The following is a 17685-nucleotide window of genomic DNA, read 5'->3' on the forward strand; positions in this document are numbered from 1 at the left end:
GCATCAATTAAGAAGATGATGTGGTTTTTCTTCTTATTTCTTTTAATGTAATGTTTTAAATTGATAGATTTTCTGATGTTGAACCACCTTGCATTTCTGGGATAAATCCCATCTGGTCATGGTATATAATCCTTTTAATATGGTGTTGGATTCAATGTGCTAGTATTTTGTTGAGGATTTCTACATCTGTACTCATAAGGTATATTGTTCTGTAGTTTTCTTGTGATGTCTTTATCAGGGTTATGCTGGCCTCATACAATGAGGTAGGAAGTTTTCTCTCCCATCTTTTCAAAGAATTTGAGAAGGATTGGTGTTAGTTACTCTTCAAATGTATGACAGAATTCACCAGTGAACTTTTTGTTGTTGAAAGGGATTTTTTTTTGGTTCATTTTTTACTAATTTAATCTCTCAGAATTTATATTTCTTCTTCAATCAGTTTTGGTAATTTGTAAGTGTTTAGGAATTTGTCCATTTTGTCTAGGCCATCTAATTTGCTGTCATAGATTTGTTCGTAGTATTCTCTAATAATTCATGTTATTTCTGTAAGGTTGGTAATAATGTTCCCATTTTCATTTCTCATTTTAGTTATTTGCATCTTCTCTCATTTCTTGTTTGTCAGTCTACCTAAAGGTTTGTTGATATTATTGATCTTTACAAAGAACCAGCTTTTGGTTTCTTTTATTCTCTGTATTAATTTTCTGTTCTCTGTTTTGTTTATCTCTACTCTGATATTTATTTCCTTTTCTCTGCTAGCTTTGTATTTACTTTGCTCCTTTTTCTAGTTTTTTTAAGGTGTAAACCTGTTATTGATTTGATAATTTTCTTCTTTTGAATGTGGGAGCTTAAAACTATAAATTTCCTTCTTAACAATGGACTCCCTCAGGAGTGATTTCTGTCTGCTTCTTTTTTGTGTGGTGAATGGGCCATCCTTTTCCTGTTTCTTTGTATGCCTTGTGATCTTTTGTTAAAAACTTGATATTGAATAAAATATAATGTTATGTAGCTCTGGAAATCAAACTTCTCCAGAGTTTGCTATTTTTTTTGAAAATTTTATTTTAATTCCAGTACAGAGTTCACTGTTTTTGATCATGGAAGGCTATAAAATTCAAACTATTTTTTGCATAGACTGTATTCCTTGTCTTGTGTACTCAGTGAAGTCTCTTTTTCTTTAGCTGTGTTTAACTAGTATTTTCTTAATCACTGTACTTTCTTTTTTGTTTCTATTTTTTATTATTTTTTCTACATTTTTATTTAAATTCCAGTTAGCTAGCATACAGTGTAATATTAGTTTCGGGTGTATGATATAGTGATTCAACACTTCCGTGCATCACCAGGTGCTCATCACAAGTGTACTCCTTAATCCCCATCACCTATTTTCCCCATCCTCCAACCCACCTCCCCTCTGGTAACCATCAGTTTGTTCTTCAGAGTTAAGAGTCTGTTTCTTAGTTTGCCTCTCTCTCTCTCTCTCTCTCTCTCTCTTGTTTTCCCCTATGCTTGTTCATTTTCTTTTCTTAAATTCTACATATGAGTGAAATCATATGGTATTTGTCTTTCTCTGACTGACTGAATTAACTAGTATTTTGACAGAGATTTCTTTGAACTCCAGAATACACACACACACACACACACACACACACCCTTCAACATCAAAACACAAAACCAAAAAGCCCACAGCTCCTAGTCTTTGCAGATTGGTTCTGTGCTGGGACAACTTGATTTCAACACTTAGCCAGTCTGTTTACAACTCTGGTATGGCCTTCATTTCCTGTTTACACTGAGCCTGGAGATCAATCAGAGGTGAAAACTTAGGATCTTCTTCGGTCTTTTCTGAACATGCATCCTGCTCTGGGAATGTGCATGGCTTTCTAAGTTCCCCAGGATACATGGGTACTTTTGAATGCCCTCCTTTCCCAAAAAACTCTCTTCTCAGATAATCTTTCAGGCTTTAAGCAATCTATTATTTGAACCATAATCTTTACCCAAGGTGGATACAGGTTTTTCATTTGCCTTACAATGTTTTTGAGCAAAGTCCACTATTTTTCTGCCCTGAGTGATTTCTGAGTTAAGTAAAACAGAGATGAGTGCCTTGTATCAGTTCTTCAGGGAGTTCCCAGACAGTTTAGAAGAGATAAACATAATAATTATCAGAAAAGATCTATTCTGCTCCCTCTAGAATAGGGAACCAGGGTCTCATACAAGAAATGTAGCTTGTTGTCTTCAAGACTGCAGCTGAGCTGGGCAGGGGGTAGGTATAAGGGCAAATAAAAATGCCATAAAGCATTCCTACAATGTTGAAATTGCTTTTCTTCTGGATTCAACATTTTCTTGGTTTCTGTAAATCTTTGACTATTTTCCAGAGTTCTGACAAAATAGATGCTGCCAGTTTCAGCTGTTTTTCAATGTTTCTAGGGAGGGATGGGAGTTTGGATCTGCCTACTCTGACATTTTGCTGCTATCACTCTCACCAACAAAGTTTTACCTGGGCTATTGAGTCCAGGGCTTGTTCTGGAAGGCTTGGCTTGAGAAGGCTATCACATTTGCCCACCACAGACACTTCTCTCCAGTGACCCTTAAAAGGAATCCTGGTCTCCATATGCCTTCCCCACATAGGACTCCTTGCTTAGAATTAGGCCTAGAGGATACCCACAGGTATTTGAATGTTGATGAATGATGGGAAAAGATTCTGTTAATTATTAAGGCAATGGGAAGAGAAATCAAGCAGCATTTCAGTCAAGTGGCCATATTCCAGTCTTCCCTCAAAATATGTCCCCACCAATGGCTTTCATTGATACATTTAGTATCCTCTTGGGTTGTTCTTTGTTACTTCTCCTTTCTTCCTCCATCAATTATAAATATCCTTTGTTCAGTAGAAGACATATTTTCTTGCTAAACATAGCTTTGAAATATTATTACATACCCACCATGCTAGGAAATTTCTCTGGTATCTAGGTTTACCTGGTTAGTCCTCTTCTCTCAGTCCATACTTATCACTTTTCGCAGTTCACCTACCATTCCTAGTCTGGACTCCTTAACACTGAAGGCTCAGATCCACTCAAAGGCTACTCCAGATTTTTCTTTAATTCCCCTCCTACCACTGCCACCAAAGGGCACGTAAAAAAAAATACATTAATCAGATTTGCCTATCTGGATTACACTGGCTATTTCTTCTGGAATCGAACCATTTTACTTATTGGGAAATTCAGGATGATTTTCTTTTGCCATGTTATTTTTGGTTTTTATCGCCCCTAAATCTTTTCTGCAGCATTGCCCTCCATGATAGGTACTTTTTTTTTTAGCCCTTGTAGTAGCTCTTAGAACTAAGCTATACAATTCCTCTTCAACTCCATTCTCTCTCTCTTTCTCTCTCTCTCTCTGCTATGGGTCCATTTATTCTTATCCTTTTTCCAAAATCTCTGAACTGTACCTTACAAACAGGTAGCTTCCATTTCTTTGGCATTTTCAGAAAATGTAGGTTATTTTACTGTCAGACAAATTGTCAAAGTTGAAGTTGCTTTGGTGAAATGGAGACTAAGTGCTGAGTGTACAGATGAGAAATCACAATAATTGCCTTGTAATCTAATTGGACCAACATTCTACAGCAAAGATGCATTGTGGGTAATTTTCTTCTACTTTTGGGGGCTGTCTATATTTGTACTGGATTTTAATTGGAAATGCACTGCTAATATAAAATTCAGGACATTTTGTGACCCCTTAGAAGCATTCAAAAATATCCAATTAAAAATAAAGACTCCCCCCTTCTTCCAAGAGTTGAAAAACTTGGCAAAACCAGGTACACGTATTTTTCCACTGCAAAAAGAAGAATCAGATGCAAAATCATCACCTTCTTTCACTAAGAGATGACCAAAGCTGTGAAATATGAAGTCAGAATGATGTAGAATGAAACCACAATACATGGAGCTCTTGAAAAAGGAATCTTTCTGGATAATAGAGTTTTCTGGAGTTCAAATTTACCTCTTTGCATTTCAATGATTTTTAATTTAATCATTTTGGCCAGAACGTTTTCTAACATGTATTGCACACTTCCTTGCCTCCTTAAGTAGAGTATATTGAATATAATTTCATCTTTTCTCGATGACTCAGGGTCCATGCTGTGATTTTTAGCTTCTCAGTGTGCTGTATCCAGTGAAACCCTTAGGGCCTGTGACAGGCTGTAAGAATGACCTCGATGTGAGACAGGAATCCATCAAAATTCTAGAGGAGAACATAGGCAGCAACCTCTACGACATCGGCCAAAGCAACCTTTTTCATGATACATCCCCAAAGGCAAGAGAAACAAAAGATAAAATGAATTTATGGGACTTCGTCAAGATTAAAAGTTTCTGCACAGCCAAGGAAACAGTCAGAAAAACTAAGAGGCAGCCTACGGAATGGGAGAATATATTTGCAAATGACACTACAGATAAAGGACTGGTATCCAAGATCTACAAAGAACTTCTCAAACTCAATACACGAGAAACAAATAAACAAATCAAAAAATGGGCAGAAGATATGAACAGACACTTTTCCAATGAAGACATACAAATGGCTAACAGACACATGAAAAAATGTTCAAAATCATTAGCCATCAAGGAAATTCAAATCAAAACCACACTGAGATACCACCTTACGCCAGTTAGAATGGCAAAAATAGACAAGGCAAGAAACAACAATTGTTGGAGAGGATGTGGAGAAAGGGGATCCCTCCTACATTGTTGGTGGGAATGCAAGTTGGTACAGCCACTCTGGAAAACAGTGTGGAGGTCCCTTAAAAAGTTAAAAATTGAGCTACCCTATGATCCAGCCATTGCACTACTGGGTATTTACCCCAAAGATACAGACGTAGTGAAGAGAAGGGCCATATGCACCCCAATGTTCATAGCAGCAATGTCCACAATAGCTAAATCGTGGAAGGAGCCGAGATGCCCTTCAACAGATGACTGGATTAAGAAGTTGTGGTCCATATATACAATGGAATATTACTCAGCTATCAGAAAGAACGAGTTCTCAACATTTGCTACAACATGGACAGCACTGGAGGAGATAATGCTAAGTGAAATAAGTCAAGCAGAGAAAGACAACTATCATATGATTTCTCTCATCTATGGAACATGAGAACTAGGATGATCAGTAGGGGAAGAAAGGGATAAAGAAAGGGGGGTAATCAGAAGGGGGAATGAAACATGAGAGACTATGGACTATGAGAAACAAACTGAGGACTTCAGAGGGGAGGGGGGTGGGGGAATGGGATAGACCGGTGATGGGTAGTAAGGAGGGCACGTATTGCATGGTGCACTGGGTGTTATACACAACTAATGAATCATCGAGCCTTACATCGGAAACCGGGGATGTACTGTATGGTGACTAACATAATATAATTAAAAAATCATTAAAAAACAAACAAAAAAAAAAAGTTTCTGCACAGCCAAGGAAACAGTCAGAAAAACTAAGAGGCAGCCTACGGAATGGGAGAATATATTTGCAAATGACACTACAGATAAAGGACTGGTATCCAAGATCTACAAAGAACTTCTCAAACTCAATACACGAGAAACAAATAAACAAATCAAAAAATGGGCAGAAGATATGAACAGACACTTTTCCAATGAAGACATACAAATGGCTAACAGACACATGAAAAAATGTTCAAAATCATTAGCCATCAAGGAAATTCAAATCAAAACCACACTGAGATACCACCTTACGCCAGTTAGAATGGCAAAAATAGACAAGGCAAGAAACAACAATTGTTGGAGAGGATGTGGAGAAAGGGGATCCCTCCTACATTGTTGGTGGGAATGCAAGTTGGTACAGCCACTCTGGAAAACAGTGTGGAGGTCCCTTAAAAAGTTAAAAATTGAGCTACCCTATGATCCAGCCATTGCACTACTGGGTGTTTACCCCAAAGATACAGACGTAGTGAAGAGAAGGGCCATATGCACCCCAATGTTCATAGCAGCAATGTCCACAATAGCTAAATCGTGGAAGGAGCCAAGATGCCCTTCAACAGATGACTGGATTAAGAAGTTGTGGTCCATATATACAATGGAATATTACTCAGCTATCAGAAAGAACGAGTTCTCAACATTTGCTGCAACATGGACGACACTGGAGGAGATAATGCTAAGTGAAATAAGTCAAGCAGAGAAAGACAACTCTCATATGATTTCTCTCATCTATGGAACATAAGAACTAGGAAGATCGGTAGGAGAAGAAAGGGATAAAGAAAGGGGGGGTAATCAGAAGGGGGAATGAAACATGAGAGACTATGGACTATGAGAAACAAACTGAGGGCCTCAGAGGGGAGAGGGGTGGGGGAATGGGATAGACCGGTGATGGGTAGTAAGGAGGGCACGTATTGCATGGTGCACTGGGTGTTATACGCAACTAATGAATCATCGAGCCTTACATCGGAAACCGGGGATGTACTGTATGGTGACTAACATAATATAATAAAAAATCATTAAAAAAAAAAGAATGTTTGCTCCAACACTAAATGTTTCCAGACTGTAAAGAGTTATTCTGTTAGCTTTTTCCTAGTTTTTTTTCCCTCTCTCCCTTTGCTGGAAGTGTTCTCCTGTCTTTGACATCCACTATCTTGATGTTCCTAATTTTTGGTAGGATTGAAAATAAAATAGTTAAACTTGGTTATAATTGTGCATAAAATACAAGTGTAGGGATTCTGAATCAAGTCCTACCACAGCTCACCTTCAGAGAAGCACATGTGCTAAAATGCATGAATGTGGTGCTCAGATACCCCTTTGGTTTGTTGCTGATTCTTAGCTACATTACAGTTAAGTGATATTGCTGAGGTTAAAGGTGAGGTTGGGAAAGGTGGAGGGTCACTTTTTACAGTAACATTCAATTTATTGTAAAGCCAGAAGGTAGTTGACAATGTGCTTCATGTTACACTTTACTGTTCTAAAATGATACCCTTATTACTTCACCTTTTGGAGAAATATACTAAGCCATAGCTGAGGGCCATAATTTAAGCATACCAGTGGGTTGTACCTCTTTCCTGCAACCTCAGTTTCTCATGAGCATCTCATGAGCATCTTATACTTAATGCTGAGGACTCTGAAGACTTTCACCTATAGGTCCTGTAGATGGGGGAGATGAGGTAGATAACAAGGGTCAGGGTGAATGAAGCCCCTTTTTACTTTTTATTTTTATTTTTGCACGAAAATAGAAGCTTCTGGTTTGATCACATTCCTCGGTTTGAATATTGCAACAGAGATGATTTCTTCCTGGGCAAATGTTCTTTGGGGGCTTAAGTGAAAAACATTCCTTTGATTATTCTCTTAAGGAATAACCATGATAGGAGTTTTTCACTCATGTTTGTAGTGAAAAAGATATTTGCAGATCCTTTTGACAAAGCTAAGTATCTTGTTTAGTTCTTTTATGTATCCTGAAGCTACAGGGAACCTCTATTACTGTCTTGCAGAGCCTAAAATCAACCGGCAAAACAGAGAGTGAAAACAGCAGATCTGTGCTGAATCAGGTTCAGTGAGGAGCATTCAGATGTTAGTAAGTCCTGTGTCTGTCACTTAATTCAATCAATGATTTATTTTATCCCAACCTCTAGACTCAAATCATTTTTTATGAAAAATAAAAATAGCCCAATGTGACCTTGGCATTCACCTGAGTACTGAATGTCTTGGAGGGAAGGCAAGCACAAACAAGTTTTTCACTGATGTATCTGTTCGTACATTGCTTCCCTAATTACAGTCCTTCATGGGGGACCAGATGGCCATTAATTAAGGAGGCTCTCCAAATAAGAGACCCCAATGTACAGAACCTTCTTGCGCTCTACATCTAACAGATGCTCAGTCTAACTAGCTTTAGTTTTGGTACCTCGGGTTATGGGGTACTTTCCTTTTGGGTAGGAGTCACAGAACATAGAGACAGTCCAGAAAAGATGGTGCCTCACATAGATAAACTCTTATTACCCAGTAGTACATTGGTTGGGGAACCATCAGTACTCAGCTCTATTGTATGTCTCCCAGTGTAATGAGAATTGATATGTATACACATGACCCTTAGGCCTTCTGGGTCCCTAATTTCCTTCCAAATCACTAACAGAACCTTAATTTGTATTCAGAGTAACCATCATGCTAAAAGTCACTTTAAAAAATGTTTTAGCTAATTTGGAACTTCTCTATTAGCTAGACTCTTTGATGAACTTAGAATAATCCATTTCCAGACTCTGACAGATAATTTAGCCTTCATTAGGTAGATGGTTAGTTAAGTTTATACCCTTAAAGAACAAACTGATAAATATGCATGTCGCACATGGAAAAGTTCAATGATATGAATCAGAGTGTGACCCTTTCCTGCCTTGTGCAGACATACTTCTGGGAGATCAACTGATACACAATGAGGAGGAGGATAATGGGGGAATTACTGACATTATTAATCTGCATGCAGCTGGAAAAAGCTACAATATATATATATTTGGTAACAGAAAAAGAATATGGGTGGTCAAGAGACTTGGGTTCTAGGGCCAGCTCTTCCGTTAAATACTCACATGACCCATAACTCTACTTACTGCAAAATTATGTTTGCCTTTACCTATCTCACAGGTTTGTGAGAAGATCATCGTTTGGGCTTCCCAAACTAAGACAAGGATTCAAGTGTAAGTAGTTTGAGAGTTGAAGGGACACTGGTAGAAGAATGGGGTAGTAAAATAAGAAAGGGAAGAAAGCTGGCATTAAAGGGAGCATTATCAAACTAGCTACCACAGAGAGTGACTGGTGCCTTAGCCTTCAGGGGAAAGTCCGAGAATCAGTGTTAAGTCATTTGATTCAGAATTATCCTACCTGAGAGGTGAGGTGAAGCTAACTCCTGTTAGTCTGGTTTAGGAACATTAATGCCGTGGCATGTCCAACCCGGCGCACAGGTTGGCAAAACAAGTTTTGGCATCCAGAGAAAGTCCTCAGGAAAACAAATGCAAATGCTGGCAGTAGGAAGCTGGGGTAACATGCTTTAAAGTGGTGAGTGTGAAGAGGTATGGGTATGATAGCATCTGCTACATTCAGTACAATGGCATAAATGAATGTTTTTTGTATAAATAAAATTTCTAAATAATTGTAAGCATTAGAATTATAGATGCCTGCTAATACCCATGAAACTGATGACTTTCCATATGGCTGGAAAGAAACTAAAATAGTTATGAGCATACCATCTATTAAACACTTGCTATGTGTCAGATACCATGATATGTATTTTAAATACATTGACCCATTTACTCCTCTTTATGAGCTAAATACTGCGATTATTTCCCTCTTGTAAGACTGAAGTTCAGACAGCTGACATAACTTGCTCAAGGTCACGGAGCTAATACGTGGCAGACCTGGGGTTTGAACCCTGGCAATTAAACATTTCAGTCAACACTCTTAAGACCACTATATTCTACTGACAACCTTGGGGGTAAGGGGTGGAGCTGCCTCTTTGGTGACCTTGAAGATTCTGTCTCTTTAATGTTTCCTTTATTATCAACTGCCTCATTTCAGCTAGTAAAGAGGATTTCAGATATCTTGCTGAGGTTTCATTTGTTGGTTTTTGGACCAGTGCCTTGAAAATGACAGGGATCTCTGATCTATTTTTTACAGGTTATATTGCACATAGCTCTGTAGTGGGAAAGAAATCAACATGTTTTACGAACGTGGCTCCCCTTATTGAGGAAAGGTATTTTATAGCTTGACTCTTTCTCTTGTTCACAATGGTTTTAGGCAAGCTGGTCAATTTGGAAAATATTTTTTGTTTTACCTGTCACCTTATGGACAGTGGGATGGTTACTCAAATGCAAATCAAATAAACTAAGCTTAATTTGCATGTCTCAATCCACTCAGGAAAAGCAGCATGGGGAAGCTAGAGTGTTAAGGATTAGAAACTAATTCTCTATTTGCAGCCTATGATGAAGCTGACAGATGCTCAATGCAGATATGACAAGTGCATATCTTATCTGAAAACTGTCTTCTGCAAGGTCTTTGGTATAAACCTTCTAACTGATGCCCATGAAATGACAGTGTTGCAGTCAAGTTCCCTGAGCGACGTGACAACCATTAAATGTATGATGATCTGCAGGAAGGGAAGATGAATGGTGCTGTACACTTGGAGGAAAAATAGAAGATGCCATATTGGACCCGAGGACTCTGATGTTATTGATGGGCTGTGCTCAGTTGCTCCAAGAGGCAATAATGTTTTTCCTTTAACTCTCTTCCTCTATCTGAGCCAGCATCTTCAGTGGTCTCTTCTGTGCATATACCTATCACCCTCTGAGACTAACCATACCAAACACAACTCATAACCCTTCTCCAACTCTTTTTGGGCTTCTATTAGTGCTCATGGCTTTCTGCTCCTTTTCCTTGGCTTACCTCTTGAAGGTAATGGTCCCTCCCTTTTCTCTTCTTCTCATGGATTGGCCCTCTTCAGCCCCCCACACCTGGCTTCTCCTCTATCACTGATCCTAACGACAGACTTTCTCCCACCTGAGACTTCATTCTTACTGCTAAAGTCCAGTCTCCATACTGGGCAGACAAAAAGTATTAGTAGGCTGATCACCTTTTCCAAACTCTCTGCCTTTTTTTTTATTTTAATTTTAATTAATTAATTTTTTTAAATGATTTTTTATTATATTATGTTAGTCACCATACAGTACATCCTGGTTTCCGGTATAAGGCTCGATGATTCATTAGTTGCGTATAACACCCAGTGCACCATGCAATACGTGCCCTCCTTACTACCCATCACCGGTCTATCCCATTCCCCCACCCCTCTCCCCTCTGAGGCCCTCAGTTTGTTTCTCATAGTCCATAGTCTCTCATGTTTCATTCCCCCTTCTGATTACCCCCCTTTCTTTATCCCTTTCTTCCCCTACTGATCATCCTAGTTCTCATGTTCCATAGATGAGAGAAATCATATGATAGTTGTCTTTCTCTGCTTGACTTATTTCACTTAGCATTATCTCCTCCAGTACCGTCCATGTTGTAGCAAATGTTGAGAACTTGTTCTTTCTGATAGCTGAGTAATATTCCATTGTATATATGGACCACAACTTCTTAATCCAGTCATCTGTTGAAGGGCATCTCGGCTCCTTCCACGATTTAGCTATTGTGGACATTGCTGCTATGAACATTGGGGTGCATATGGCCCTTCTCTTCACTACGTCTGTATCTTTAGGGTAAAAGTAGTGCAATGGCTGGATCATAGGGTAGCTCAATTTTTAACTTTTTAAGGGACCTCCACACTGTTTTCCAGAGTGGCTGTACCAACTTGCATTCCCACCAACAATGTAGGAGGGATCCCCTTTCTCCACATCCTCTCCAACAATTGTTGTTTCTTGCCTTGTCTATTTTTGCCATTCTAACTGGCGTAAGGTGGTATCTCAGTGTGGTTTTGATTTGAATTTCCTTGATGGCTAATGATTTTGAACATTTTTTCATGTGTCTGTTAGCCATTTGTATGTCTTCATTGGAAAAGTGTCTGTTCATATCTTCTGCCCATTTTTTGATTTGTTTGTTTCTCGTGTATTGAGTTTGAGAAGTTCTTTGTAGATCTTGGATACCAGTCCTTTATCTGTAGTGTCATTTGCAAATATATTCTCCCATTCCGTGGGCTGCCTCTTAGTTTTTCTTTTTTTTTTTTTAAGATTTTTTTTTATTTATTTGACAGAGATAGAGACAGCCAGCGAGAGAGGGAACACAAGCAGGGGGAGTGGGAGAGGAAGAAGCAGGCTCATAGCGGAGAAGCCTGATGTGGGGCTCGATCCCAGAACGCCGGGATCACGCCCTGAGCTGAAGGCAGACGCTTCACCACTGTGCCACCCAGGCGCCCCTGCCTCTTAGTTTTTCTGCCTGTTTCCTTGGCTGTGCAGAAACTTTTAATCTTGATGAAGTCCCATAAATTCATTTTATCTTTTGTTTCTCTTGCCTTTGGGGATGTATCATGAAAAAGGTTGCTTTGGCCGATGTCGTAGAGGTTGCTGCCTATGTTCTCCTCTAGAATTTTGATGGATTCCTGTCTCACATCGAGGTCTTTCATCCATTTGGAGTTTATTTTTGTGTATGGTGTGAGATAGTGGTCAAGTTTCATTCTTTTGCATATAGCTGTCCAATTTTCCCAGCACCATTTATTGAAGAGACTGTCTTTTTCCCACCGGATGTTTTTTCCTGCTTTATCAAAGATTAGTTGCCCAAAGAGCCGAGGGTCCATTTCTGGTTTCTCTATTCTGTTCCATTGGTCTATGTGTCTGTTTTTGTGTCAGTACCATGCTGTCTTTGCGATCACAGCTTTGTAGTACAGCTCGAAATCCGGCATTGTGATGCCCCCAGCTTTGTTTTTCCTTTTCAGCAGTTCCTTGGAGATTCGGGGCCTTTTCTGTTTCCATACAAATTTAAGGACTATTTGTTCCAGTTCTTTGAAAAATGTCCTTGGTATTTTGATCGGGATAGCATTGAAAGTGTAGATTGCTCTGGGTAGCATGGACATTTTAACTATGTTAATTCTTCCTATCCATGAGCATGGAATATCTTTCCATCTTTTTATGTCGTTCTCAATGTCTTTCAAGAGTGATTTATAGTTTCTAGAATATAGGTCCTTTACATCTCTGGTTAAGTTAATTCCAAGGTAAGGTATGGTTTTTGGTGCTATTGTAAATGGGATGGATTCCCTAATTTCTCTTTCTTCGGTCTCGTTATTCGTGTATAGAAATGCAACTGATTTCTGAGCATTGATTTTATATCCCGCCACGTTACTGAATTGCTCTATAACTTCTAATAGTTTGGGAGTGCCAAACTCTCTGCCTTTAAAACCATACATGATAAACCTTGACTATATTTCTTCACCCTAATTTTCATTCAGGCAAATCCCTATTCTGACCTGCAATCCTACCAGGTTTGTTCTCACCTCTCTGATTTTGTGAGCCTTAGGTCCTCCACGTGAACTATTCTTGCTTCTTGTGTATGTTCATGGGAAATCTACCCAGTGTTTAATTTCCCCTCCACAAAACCCTCCTGTCTCTGTAACCCACTATACTTCATACTACATGCAATCATTCTTTTTGATAAGTACTTATGTATGTATTGTATTTATATTATAGAAATGCTTCATTTAAGAATCTCATCTCCTTGGGGTGCCTGGGTGAGTCAGTCAGTTAAGTGTCTGCCTTCGGCTTGGGTCATGGTCTCAGGGTCCTGGGATTGATCCCTGCATTGGGCTCCCCACTCAGTGGGGAGTCTGGGTCTCCCTCTCTGTGCACTCTTTCTCTCTCTCTCTCAGATAAATAAATAAATAAAATCTTAAGAAAAAAAAAGAATCTCATGTCCTAACTGGATTGTAAATATCTTGAGACAAGAACTGCAGCATATATTTCTTCTGCGTTGTCACAGTTCTTTACAGAATGCCAAACCTGGACAGTCTCACTTTTAAGGTTGGTGACAAACTAGACATTGTTAACTGCAATGTACCAGTGTATCTTTGATGGAACCATCAAACGCATCCATATAAAAAGTACTTAAATGTGTATGGGTATCAATTTGCTGTTTTAGTGTGAGCTTGAGTTTGCATCACAGCCTGGAAAGAAAAAAGAACCTACTTGTGGCAGAAGGTAGTTTCTCTGCTGAGAAGAGGCCGGAAAGATAGACAGGAAACTCAAAAGGAGAAACTGTCTTACCTAGTCTTTTCTCATTCTAGAAGCCTCTTCCATGAAGTCTTAGATAGAAACTGGGGAAGAATAAAAACTTTTCCACCCAAGAAAAAGAGCCCATAGCTCTTTTGTTGGTAAGGCAAATAGAAATCTTGAAGCCATGTACTAGTCAGGAAGGAATTTGATTTAAAAATAAAGATTCAGATTGAAGTAGAATACAGCATCCTAATTATAGTCTGAGGATGAGACCATGCTTTAGTTAAACTGTAGCTGATAATGGATTATTTTGAAAGACAACAAATATATATATATTCTATAAATGATTTTATGTGCCTGATCTTTAAGCATATCTGAACATATTACTAAAATAAGACCAGGAAAGTGTAATATTCTTTATAAAATGTAAAGTCATAGAAATCCACAATTTTTGTTGTAGTCTAAGGTAAGCACACATAACCGTTTAAATTTCATCATTCAAACCACTTACCCAAGGAACTTACTGCCACCTGTTGTTCATGTATCTGAATTACATGAAAAGTGCCTGAAAGGTATTTGAGTCTCTTGAGGGTTGAACTACGTAACAATACATATAAGTGGCATTTGCCATCTATACCGACATCTTGGTAATTTTACGAGACATCTGCATATTTCATTCTTAAGTGAAAGATAGCATTTGGAAGAGAAAATTGTGATAACAGGAAGAAAGCTTGGATTTTATTCCAGTTTGGGAAAGTCACTTAACTGCCCAAACCTCAGTTTCCTCATCCATAAAATGGGATAATGATAATGATTGCCCTTGCATATGCAACCTCTGTGTTGTGAGAATCCAACCAGAGACTATTTTGTGAAAAATTTTTGTAAAATTGTGTATAACATATGCCTACTCAGTGTTGCCAATGTAAAAGCTGAATAGGACATGAAACAGCATGCTGTCATGGGCTCAATGAATATTAAAATACTACAGTTCACCTTCTAATACCAGGTTAAATCTACTTTGGTTCCCCTGTGCTGTTCCAATATCTTGGGAGAGTGGGTGGTTGCCCACCCCTAAGCCCCTCAGCATGATATGACGTTTGCCAGAATTTCCCCTGCTTAGAAATTCCATTTCCTAATCCCTCTTGATTACACAAACTCCACAGTGCTTTTAACTATGTTTTCTGAAGGAAAGGGAAAAATGACTCTATCCCTCTGGGCCAATAGTTAATTAAGAAGAGGAATAAGGAGCTCTGGATTTTTGCCCCATCTCTGTCAGTCTCTCATTGTGCAACTTCTTATAAGTCATTTAACTTCTTTATGCCAGTATTTCCTCATCTGTAAAATGGAAGTTATAATCTTTGCATTCTACCTGCTTTAAAAGGGTGGTGGGGTAGGTTGATAATAACCCCCCCCCAAATATCCATGTCCTAATTTCCAGAACTTGTGACTGTTACCTCATATGGCAAAATAACATCTTTGCAGGTGTGATTAAACTAAGGATTTTAAGATGGGGAAATTATCCTAGATTATTTGGGAGGTCCTAAATTCAATCATATGCATCTTTATAAGAGGGAGGCAGAGGGAAATTTGACAACACAGAGAAGAGGAGGAGGTAATGGGACTACGGAGGCAGAGACTGCAGTGGTGTGGTCACACATCAAGGGATTCTGGTAGCCACCAGAAGCTGCAAGAGTTAAGGAACAGAAGATTCTCTCCTAGACCCTCTGGAGGGTGTGTGGTCCTACCAACCTTGATTTTGGCTTAGTAATGCTGATTTCAGACTTGTGGTCTCCCGAACTGTGAGAGAATACATTTCTGTGGTTTTAAGCCATCAAATATGTGGTGATTCATTACAGTCACCCCAGGAAACTAATACAGGTGGTATGAGGATTATAGGCTTCTGGTGCATAGAAAATAACCAATGAATGTCACACTGAACTCAAATAAGTTACAGATGTGAAAAATATAAAGTGGCATACATTTGTAAGGAGCAGTCATCATAACTTGGTTTGGGGCCCCTAAACGTTGGCCTTCAGGAATTCATCTTTAGTGAGTGGAAATATTGCTCCAATAATGCTGGGCTGTTTAAAGTCAAGGGAGGCAGTTGAAAAAATATTATATGTGGAAGGGAGTTAAATATCCAAATTATTTATGTGAACCCTGAAGTGGTATCCTGTATATGTAGACTGATTTGATCCATTAGGCTTGGAAAGTGTAGTCTGTGTGGTTCCCCAAGAGTTAATGTCCAGGATCTCTAACTGCACTTATTTCTAGGACAGTGGTTCTCAACTGGAAGCAAGGAACATCAGTGAGAATTCAATACCTTTTTGGTTGTCACAATTTGGGAGGGAGGGAGCTACTAGCATCTAGTGGGTGGAGGCCCCCTGGCTGCTATACATCTTACAGTGCACAGGATGGCCCCACAACAAATAATTATCTGGCTTAAAACATCAAGAGTGCTGAGGTTGAGAAATTCTGTTCTGGGGGGAGAGAAAACTAGTAGCAGACTAAGTCTTACCCTCTGTTTTTAAAATTTATTTCTTCTGGATTAGGAAAAATATTTTTTAAAAGTTCATTCAAGACTATGGAACTTGGTGGGACAGTGAGCTTGTCTGGACCCTAGAACCCTTGTCTGGATGGCTTTGTTGGCTTACAGCCAGCGGAAGGAAAAGTTCTGGAGCTCTTTCCAAAGCTCTCACTACAGTGAGCAGTTCTCCTGGGAGGACGAGCTGAGCCAGAGCCTGGTGTTTCCCTCTATACCAGTTTTTGGATCAGTGGCTTAATACTCGACCCCTTGCAGGTTGTCATGCTCTCACAGTCACCAGGGCCCCCAATATATTATTTAGAATCAGAATGTTTGTTTACATGCCTAGACAAAGTGGTTCTGGCATTTCTGTTGCACTGCAGTAAAAGGTTAGAGCTTACATAAGCCAGATAAATGCAAAGTCAAGGTGAGTGTATTTTATGTATCCCATTGACATAGAACTGTAAAACCTTGGGGCACATTTTAGAAACCGAGGGAAGTCATGGCTATACTGCGTAGAAAAGGGAAAAGATGCATGCAATTTAGAGAAATAACACGGATAATGAAAACTGTGTAGAAGTGCAGAACTTTGGCATCTCTCCCATCTGGAGTCTACCTCTGTTGTGAAGCAAGTCTGTAAAAGAGATGCAGCAGGACCAAGTCAGATGGACCAACTGTGTCCACTTCTCTCCTTCTACTTTTGTCTACCTTATACTGACCATAATGTACTTATATTATTTTCACTCCATTTTTCCTGCTCTCGAAGAGTTAAAAAAAAAAAGGTGCAAGCTAGAAATTTCTTGGCCATGCAACTCACTTTAACAAGGAACTGCTCCACCAGACAATTAGCTTTGTGAGGTGAGGGACCCTTGTCTTACTTCCTGAATCTTCAGCACCTTGCACAGTGTCTGCTGCATATTAGGTCTCAAAAATTATTTGTTGAGAATGACTGAATGAACTCTCTTCTCAAGCCTTTTTTTTTGTCATTATTGCAACTGAGGCCCATATTTTGACTTGTCTTCAATGGTTCTGTTGGTCAGATGACCTACATCTATCCACAGATATCCATTGAGTATCCCCTTGAAAGTGGTTTTCAAACTTTATCAGATGTCAGAATCATGGAGAGGGTTTGTTCAAACACAGATTGCTGGGCCCCACCCACAGAGTTTTTGATTCAGATGATCTTGGTGGGACTTGAGAATTCACATTTCTGACAAGTTCTCAGGTGATTCCAATATACTCTAAAGTGCCCAGAGGGAGCATACTTTGGGAACCACTGCCCAAGGTTTATGCTATGGTTTTGTGTGGCAGACACAGTTTGTCACAGTTGAGAACACAGTGTTATCGATTAACTCTTCTGGTGGAGAGGAAACATCATGAAGTAAAAATAAATGCTCAACTTTACAAATATTTCTTAAAACGCTAATTTAAAAAAATGAGTCCCCCTCCCCAGAAAGCAGTAAAAAAAGGAGACTATTCCATATTGGTAAGAAAGTAGGTATTTCATACTTGACTTGTGGGAGTTAACTTTGGTGCAGAC

Source organism: Ursus arctos, chromosome X (genome assembly GCF_023065955.2).
Source record: "Ursus arctos isolate Adak ecotype North America chromosome X, UrsArc2.0, whole genome shotgun sequence".
In the NCBI taxonomy this organism is placed as follows: Eukaryota; Metazoa; Chordata; class Mammalia; order Carnivora; family Ursidae; genus Ursus; species Ursus arctos.